The 9309-nt window shown below is 35.0% G+C and overlaps 1 pseudogene; it reads left to right on the top strand.

The window, feature by feature from the left end:
• Nucleotides 1-1824: 1824 nt before the first annotated feature.
• LOC138989013 (U6 spliceosomal RNA) lies at nt 1825-1922 on the top strand (annotated as a pseudogene).
• The last annotated feature ends 7387 nt before the right edge of the window (nt 1923-9309 follow it).

Raw genomic sequence — 9309 nt, 5'->3', positions numbered from 1 at the left:
GTGAACTAGAAAATTCACTAGAAGGGCTTCTCAGAAGACTATATCAAGCATAAAAAAGGATAAGTAAACTCAGAGAAAAGACATTGGAAATTATCCAATAAGAGGAGCTAACAACAATAAGAAAAACAATAAAAGAATGAAAAATGCTAAAGAGACTTATGGAATGCCATAAGAGGGTCAAAAGACAAAGATGTAGTAAAATGTTATTCAAAGAAATAGTGGTCCAAAATTTCCCAAATCTTGGAAAGGAAAAATGAATCTCTAAATCTAGGAGTCCAAAGGTTACCAATAAGAGGAATTTATATCAAGACACATTATAATATAATGACCAACAAAGACAAAGACAAAAAGCAAGTGGAGCAAAGGTTATATACCATATGTCATCAGGTTATCAGCTTAAAATACTGTTATAACCGTAGACTGTTTTATGTAGGTCCCATTATAATGAGAAAGAAAATGCCAATAGAATATGCATGAAAGAAAAATGGAAAGAATCAAAGTATACCAATGCAGAAAAAATCAATGAAACACAAAAACAGCCAGAGAGAAAAAGGGACAAATACTATAAGGCAGACAGAAAAAAAATAAAATGGAAATAGCAAGGCATTCTCTATCAACAATTACTTTAAATATTAATGAATCAAACTCCCCTATACAAAGACACAGACTATCTGAAATAATTTTTTTAGGCAAAACAAAACAAAAATCTCAAGAGCCAACTATATGCTGTTTACAGAAGGGACTCTTTAGTTATAAGAATACATATGAACTGAAATTGAAGAGATAGAAAAAGTAATCCATGCAAATAGGAACCAAAAGAGAACCGGACTGTTATTACTTATATCAAATTAAATTTAACTTTAAGTCAAACACTGTCACAGAGATATACAAGGACCTTATATAATGACCTTGGTGGCTCAGTGGTAAAGAACTTACCTACCAATGCAGGAGATGAAGGAAACACAGGTTTGATCCCTGGGTCAGGAAGATCCTAACCCTTTCCAGTATTCTTGAGTGGGAAATCCCATGAAAAGAGGAGCCTCACAGGCTATGGTCCATAGGGGTAGCAAAGAATCAGACATGACTTAGTGACTGTAACAAAAATAACAACAACAACAAAAGGATCAATTCACTGGAAAGGCACAACGATTAAATATGTATGTATAATTCTCCCAACATCATGGCATCTAAATGTATAAAGCAATTTGGCAAAACCGAAAGGAAAAAGAGACACCAATACAATAATAGTAGGAGTTTTATTGTTGTTTATTATATTTATTATTATATTTTATTACTTTTACTATCTTTTAATTATGAATATAATATCCAGACCAAAAAACAAATAATAAACAGCAGACTTGAAAAACACCATAGACCAATGGACCTAACTGACATACATAAAACTGGTAAATTCATGAATATATAGAAATTAAACAAGTCACTCTTGAACAACAATTGGCTTGAAGAAGAAATCAAAAGAGAAATTAGGAAACATCTCAAGACAAGTTAAAATGAAAACAAACATACTAAAACGTAAGGGATATATTAAAAGTAGTCTTAAGAAGGAAGTTTATAGTGATAAATGCCTTTATTAAGAAAAAATCAAATATACAGTCTAATTTAGACCTCCAGGAAGGAAAATAGAGAACAAAAATAACAAGCTACTCTAAAGTTAGTGAAAGGAAAGCAATAAAAGGATTAGAGCATAAAAATTTAAACAGAGCTAGAAAGACAATTGAAAGGGTCAATGAAACTAAGAGCTAATCTTTTGAGAAAATAAAAAATAACAAGCCTTTTTAGCTAGACTAACCAAGAAAAAGAGAAATACTAACTTCATCAGCACATATAGTAAAATCAGAATGATACACAGAAGATTAGCATGAGCCCTGCACAAAGATGACAAGCAAAATAATAAAGTATTTGAGAGAGAAGCAGGAGAGAAGACTCCAATAAATACATTCAGAAATAAAAGAAGAGGCATTACAAGTGCCACCAAAGACATAAAAAGAACTATATTATGTTCCTGTCTATGGCAGTAAATATAATTTTCTATAAGACTTGCCACTGTTACTGGCAAACATTTATAGTTGGATGAGTTGTCAATTCTTGTGAGAACAAATCACTTCCTTTTCCAAGGTGGAAGGGATATAATTGAATTAAACTGAAATCAAGTAACTCGGATCACTTGGAAGAATGGTACAAATGGAAAATTTGTGGAAATCTTTAAAAATTTATCTAAAGATACCATATAGGACAAAACTGCTGAAAATACCACTTGAATAAGTTTACTGAGTTACATTTGGGTCATTCTTTAAGCAGGGATGACAGAGGTGAAATGAAGACTATGTAACAGGGACCACAAACCTCTTCATCATTTAAAGAGAATTGCACTGAAGATTTCAACAATTTTTCTCAAGACAAAGTATCACTTATGATTTATTAAGTTGGAAGAAAAGGATAGGATACCTATCAAGTTAGGAAGCCACCATGAGGACTCTTCTGCCACTATGTGTCCAAATGGGAGATGTTTATGCCAGAATTCCATGCATTACCTCAACCTAAAAGGCTCCCTCCAATAAGGAGGCTATAATAGCAATTCAGGATCAGTGCTAGTGGGACTCTGTATATAACAGATGCAAAATGCCTGATATTTCTCTTTTCCCAATGATATCTTTAAGGAAGGATTAAAGGGCATTGGGACAATGTCTTCCTCAAGAACCCCCACCTCAGTCAATGTGCTTTGAGTCTGATAATAGGATTATATCTAAAAAATGAATGAAAATTGCAAGAGTATCTATCCTTGTAGCAGCTGACTAAGCTTTCTTTTTTCTTTTAATCACACAAATGAATCAGCATCCTAGATGACAGCCTGTTTTGTCTTTAGCGCTTAAGCTATCTATTATCTGGCTCTTTTTCCTCCTCAATAACTCTTGATTTACTTGTCTAATTTCCAATAAAAATTTGAGATTGAATTCTAGTTTTTGTCTCTTCTATTTTCTCACCTAGTCTAGTCCCAAATATTTCATTACATAATCTTTTTTGCTGCCACTGCTAAGTTGCTTCAGTCGTGTCCGACTCTGTGCGATCCCATAGACGGCAGCCCACCAGACTCCTCTGTCCCTGGGATTCTCCAGGCAAGAAATCTTCTTAGGTACTTTTAAAATAATTAAGGTAAAAATCCCAAATAAACACACTGAAAGATTGTCATTGGCGCCTTTTGTTTGCTTCCAAATTTCTGAAGCTTTATCTTAATGTATCTTTACTATTCTGCTTGAAGATAAAGTTCATACTAAGGCTTCACAGTTATATTCCAATAGAGCATTCAACTGGGAATCCCTGGTGGCTCAGAAGGTAAAGAATCTGCCTGTAATGCAGGAGACCTGGATTCAATCCCTGGGTCAGGACCTTTCTCTGGAGAAGGAAATGGAAATCCATTCCAGTATTCTTGCCTGGAGAATTCCATGGACAGAGAAGCCTGGTGGGCCACAGTCCATGGGGTCACAAATAGTTGGACATGACTGAGTGGCTAAGCATGACCAGGCATTCAACTAAAAATATATAAAATATATATGACATCAAATAGTCATTTAAAGAGTTGTCATATTTTACTCTTACAGGTGACATATAGGATAATCCAACTTGGAACAGGGCAAATTTCAATGAATTTTTTCTTAAATATATCCAACAATAAGTCACTTAAAATATACAGTTATGATAAATCACCATGTATATATACAATTATAATGACAGGTAATTTAAACCATTTAATTTTTAAGATTTACATTTTTAGTGAAATATACTAATGTATAGTATAGATATTTAAATAATTCTCTTTATATATTATTGAAGAGGTTCACTTCAATTCATATTTTTGGTCTTAATAATGCTTCTTTTATTTCCTACTACTTTAACAAGTTCTTTTCAAATGCTTACTCTTTGTGATTAATAAAATGTCATGAAAAATATAAAATCTTATTTAAATTAAGTATTTTTATATTCTAAGCTAGAAACACATTCTATATTAGCCACAGCCACTTGAGTTTTAATGAATATTTATAGAAATATGATCCATTTATTTTATATTACCTGTTGAAAATGAAACCCATCCCAGGAAGTCTTCGGCTACCTGAAATGGATAAAATTTCACATGTTAAGGATAATCAGTGTGTAAAATCAGTCATCATTTTCTGCAAACTAAAGGAGCCATAGAAAGCATCTCTGGATATTAAAAAAAAAAAAATGCTCACTTCCATTCATGTTGTACCAGGGCCCAAATATATTAAAAATATATTGATTGTGGTTTTGTTTCAATTCCTTAAGTAATCTGTAGCATGTCTTCTGGACTTGGGCTGTGGTTGTCTGTTTTACCTTCTTGTACATTTAAATCAGAAAACTAAGAGATTCAGAGCTGAGTATATTTTTTCATATAAGATGCTTCTTAGACATATGCAGTGCACAAGAAATCAGCAGTAGTATTTTAACATACTTAAGTATCAAGCTGCAGCCTACTTTTCTCTAATACACTTAAAACCATATGGTTGTTTCTGTTTTCGGTGTCAATTTGGTTGGGTGGGCACTACTTAGGCACAACATAACACAATTTCATTGATTCTTAAAAGGTCTTTATTCACACTTGAGCTAAAGCAGCTGGTGGAGGGTTAGAGAGCACTCGAGTCACCAAATCTCTGGATATTGCTTTCTGCTGCACCATCTGTGCCCTGTTAAATATTCTTGATTTTTGCCAAGTTTGGGCCAATTTATATGTTAAATCAGTTACTGAAATCAGGATCCAAGAAGCTTTCGGGAGAAAAAAAAATGATATTAAACTGCAACTCTTATACATTAATCATTAGTATTGGAATGGGAAGTTCAAGTACTGCCACTCAAAAGATTGTTGTAAGAAATCAGGCTTCCTGAATATGGGAGGACTGTGAATGTGAATTATTTTTCAAAAGCATTCACCCCAGAGACATGTACCCCATCCTAATCTTTCAAGATAGTGAGTGAATTTTGTATGGGTTGCTACAGAGCAGCTGCAGACTCAATTCTGTTCACAAATGCTTTTTAATCTTCTATGCACCATAGCCTAGCAAAACCTAATACAGTGGCTAATTACTTTGGTAGCCTAACAATTTACTGTCTTGTACTTGACAACAACTTCAAGTAACACAAATTAGCCAGTATGTAACTTCTCACTTTAAGAAGTGTAACATTCTAAATTCCACATGGAACAAGGGCTCAGATTATGAAGTCTAAGGCTTTTAAGATATTGATTTTCAACAGTGAACAAGATTGTATTTCAAAATTCAAAGAAAATTTTAGGATATAAAAGTCAAATTACACTACACTTTTAGATGTCTTTGACTGAATTAGATATAAATTATCACTGAGACTAGTGGCCAAAAATGGAAAACACTAAAAATTGACTGAGAATTTTAGTGCAAATAAAGGAAAAGAAAAAGACTAATGGATAATTAAGAAATAGCAGGATTAAAAAAGCCTATAGACACAATGCCCCTAAATACTTAACAAAACTATATACAATAATTAATCTAATTAGAAATTTGTTTAGTGAAAGATCAACATGTTGTAATATGACTAATGAGACTCATGTTAGCTAGCTAATATTTGCAAATTATTTTCTCCATGCTCAGTACTCTGCTGCTGAAGGCATTGATTCATTTTCTCATTCAATTTACTCAAACTATACAAGTAGGTGCACTCCAAGTATACATTAAAAACTATATAAAATTGTTCAGTGTCCTATACAAATGAGGTAGTAAAGAATATTTATTAACATCAAAACTATATCAAATTCACTCTGTCAAAAGTGCCTGTTAAATCATATGCAAAGGTCTTCAACAATTGTCTCATATTAACTGAGACAACAACCTTTGACATCCCATATTATAAAGAGCTGAAAATACACATTAATTTTTTCTTTAAGAAAAATAGTAACATATTTTGCAAAGAGTTAGTATTCACTACATCACACCCCAAAAGAAACAATGGTCCACTGCAAAAATATCAAACTGGTCAAGCATATTTGTAGAATTACTTGAAGATTTGCCAAGTTTTGATACTTACATTTAAAACAACAGTACTCTCTAGGAGTAAAGGTTTAGTTTTGTTTGCCACAAGTAAAGCTAGGCATCACTTAGTCTGTATTGGGATGTTAAAGCATTCTGTCATGATTGTCAAAGTTCAGATAATTCTACCAAGATTCAAAGTATTTTAAGAAACAGGGAGATTGTGTTAAATAAAACCTAAAGAGGTCAAAGAGATTGGGTTGTTTAAAATTGTTTTTAAATTCCAAAAAGAGAAACACAGGCACTTTCTTAGAGAAGGTTAATGTAATGTCACAAAACTCAACATGATTTAACAGTTCCTGAGAATCTACTGTAGAAAATGTTAAAATTTAGAAATTTGAGTTTAAGTAATTTCTTCAGGGTAGAATACTAAATTATGATACATTTTTTAAAGAACAAGTATTCCACACATTATTTTTATATAAATGCAGACTTTTCCCAGTTTACTTTATCTCTGATAAGGAGAATGATAGCTATAGAATTGCCTTTTATACCAGAATTAGTCAATAGACACCATGCTCTTCAAACAGTAAAGCATGATATAAATGAATAACAATGATACTTCATCAATAAGAGTCAACCATATAAACTAAACTGAATGGAAAGATTAAGATGAGGAAGTAAGAGGACAAGGAGCTTACCTCTCCCATGAAAATTCATTTACATGTGGGATAATTCTCACTGTTAACTAATAGGAAACTGGCAGAAGGACTCTTGTATTACCAAGACTATAAGAAAGATACAAATATAATTGGGTAGGAAGGGAAAAAGAACGATTATGTCAGAACCTATGCCCCTGGAAGGGGAACTCAGAAGAAAAAGGAAGTTGAATGGGTGGAAAGACACCCTGAGGAATGAGCAGTTCCAGTCACAGACTGGATGCTCATGTCCTGGGGTCCTATGTGGGAGAGATAAACCCCCTTATCTAGTTGGAGGAACATTAGAACAGACAAAATGGCTGTGGGAAGCCTAGACTCTGCTGATGAGGAACAAGCACATGCTGGCTAGCACCCATTCGGGGGAGACAGAGATTTACTGTAGTGGTGTCTGGATGTACTATGAAAGCCTTGCTGTGTACCTCAGCCTGATCTGAATGAAAATGCTGAGCCTGCTTACCCCATATCTCAGTTCAGCAGTGGATCTAGGGCACGTTTGACTGAGGAAAAGACTCAGTCATGAGCCATAGGTGACCAAGTCATGGGGCAGAGCCTGAATGAAGCAGTGGTAGCTACTGTTGGTGCTTACTCAAGTGGCATCTCAGAAGCGTCTCCATCACATCTCACCTCCTGATACACTCTGAGAGTCTACACAGGTCCAGCCCTGCTAAGTGATTCCATAACAGGGTAGGGGCAGTGGAGGCTGGGGTAGTTATCAGTTATGAGAGATTTATGCTTAACTGAGGTTGGGCCTGAGCAGAGGTGTAGGCACATACACACATAGCCCACTGGACTTCTGTTTATGGAAGGGTCCCACTTGCCTCAGCACTCCCCTCCTCTGGGGTAAATTTCCTAGTGAGGGGAAAGGAAAAAAACACACCCTTGAAAAGAGTAGATTCAGCTTGAGCCTGACCCTTGGAGCTTCTGCTTCAGCAATTTGAAATCAGGTCATCCATCCCTAGTAGGGCAGTGAGAGGTTGTACCAGATCAAGAGGTTGTACCGCCTCACACCTGTTGCCTCCAATTACAGCCCCACTCCCAACCAAGATATAAGTTGCCAGCACATCTTGAGGGAAGACATGAATTTCATCCACCTCAAATCCAGCTCTCCCACCAAAGGCAATGGACACATGCAATGGGTATAAGTATGCTTCCTTATCAGGATATCCTTTCAAGATCAGAACAGGTAACTCCTTCATTTAAATTCATAAAGGCACAGAAAGAACCAGCATGAAAAGTCAGGGAAACTACTCTCAAATTAAAGACTAATGGAATACCCTGGGAAAAAATAATGATACAGAAACTAAAAATCAGATAAAGAATTCAAAAGATTGGTACTTGGTAATAAAAATGTTAACTGAATTAGTGAAAGAAACACTGTAAACAGGACTATTTTAACAAGGAAATAGAAAATATAAAAATGAATCAATTAAAAATGACTAATTCAATGGCTGAACTTTTTTTTTTTTTTAATGCACATCTTGGCAGGACCCATTCAGGGAAGAGAGAGATCTGCTCTAGTGGTATCTGGATTTACTATGAAAGTCTTGCTGCATTTCTCAGCAAGAAATGAATATCAGATTAAGTGATACAGAAGAATGAATAAGTGAACTGGAAGTTAAAATAATGGAAATAATCAGAACATAAAAAAGAAAAGCAGATTTTAAAAATGGGAACAATTTTTAAAGATCTCTGGCATAATATTAAGTATATGAACATACTCATAATAGGGGTCACAGAAGGAGAACAGAGAGAGAAGGGGATCAAAAATGCAGTTGAGGAAATGATGGTTGAAAACTTCCCAAACCTGAAGAAGGAAACAGATTTCCAGACATAGGAAGCACAGAAAGTTGAAAGATGAAATAAAAGGGACTCACTCCAAGATATGATACAATTAAAATGGCAAAAATTAAAGAGAGAATTCTAAAGACAGCAAGAAAAAAGCAGAGTCATATAGAAGGTAATCCTCATAAGATTATCAGGTGATTTAACTGCAGAAACTTTGGAGGCCAGGAAGGGGTGGCATAGTATATATTCAAAGTCTCGAAAGGGGAAAACTTTTATCCTAGAACACTTTACATTGCAGTATCATCATTTAAGATAGAAGGAGAAATATAGAACTTCTAAGACAACCAAAAACTAAATGAGTTCATTGATACTTCGGTCAGTTCAGTTCAGTTCAGTCGCTCAGTCGTGTCCGACTCTTTGCGACCCCATTAATCGCAGCACGCCAGGCTTCCCTGTCCATCACCAACTCCCGGAGTTCACTCAGACTCATGTCCATCGAGTCGGTGATGCCATCCAGCCATTTCATCCTCTGTTGTCCCCTTCTCCTCCTGTTCCCAATCCCTCCCAGCATCAGAGTCTTTTCCAATGAGTCAACTCTTTGCATGAGGTGGCCAAAGTACTGGAGTTTCAGCTTTAGCATCATTCCTTCCAAAGAAATCCCAGGGCTGATCTCCTTCAGAATTGATACTTAGCCTACCCTAAAAGAAATGTTAAAGTCTTCTCTAAGTGGAAATCTATGAAATTAAATATGAAAATCTAAGTGGATTCCACAGGAA

The sequence above is a fragment of the Bos mutus genome, chromosome 8 (assembly GCF_027580195.1).
Source record: "Bos mutus isolate GX-2022 chromosome 8, NWIPB_WYAK_1.1, whole genome shotgun sequence".
NCBI lineage: Eukaryota > Metazoa > Chordata > Mammalia > Artiodactyla > Bovidae > Bos > Bos mutus.
The sequence above is the reverse complement of the archived record's forward strand: the minus strand, read 5'-3'. Positions and strand labels throughout refer to the sequence as shown.